We start from the raw sequence: 399 nt of genomic DNA on the forward strand, positions 1-399 counted from the left end.
AGACATGCAGGTTAGGCTGATTGGAGAGTCTAAATTGCCCGTAGGTATGAGTGAATGGTGTGTGTGCCCTGCGATGGACTGGCGACCTGTCCAGGGTGTATCCCTGCCTTTCACCCAATGTATGCTGGGATAGGCTCCAGCCCCCCTGCGACCCTGTTCAGGATCAGCGGGTTCAGATAATGGATGGATGGATTATTATTATTATTATTATTATTATTATTATTATTAGTTATTATTTGTGTTGCTTTTATATTTGTAAACCACTGTAATTCAGTAAAATGTGCATAAACCAGAATGTGTCCTTGGTTGGCCTTGCATCAAATGGCCTCACACTTAAAATGACTACTTTGAATTATCCATGTTTGGTACACAGCCAGGTGCAGGTGAATTCTGTTAAAC

This window comes from Conger conger, chromosome 6, assembly GCF_963514075.1.
Source record: "Conger conger chromosome 6, fConCon1.1, whole genome shotgun sequence".
Classification (NCBI taxonomy): domain Eukaryota; kingdom Metazoa; phylum Chordata; class Actinopteri; order Anguilliformes; family Congridae; genus Conger; species Conger conger.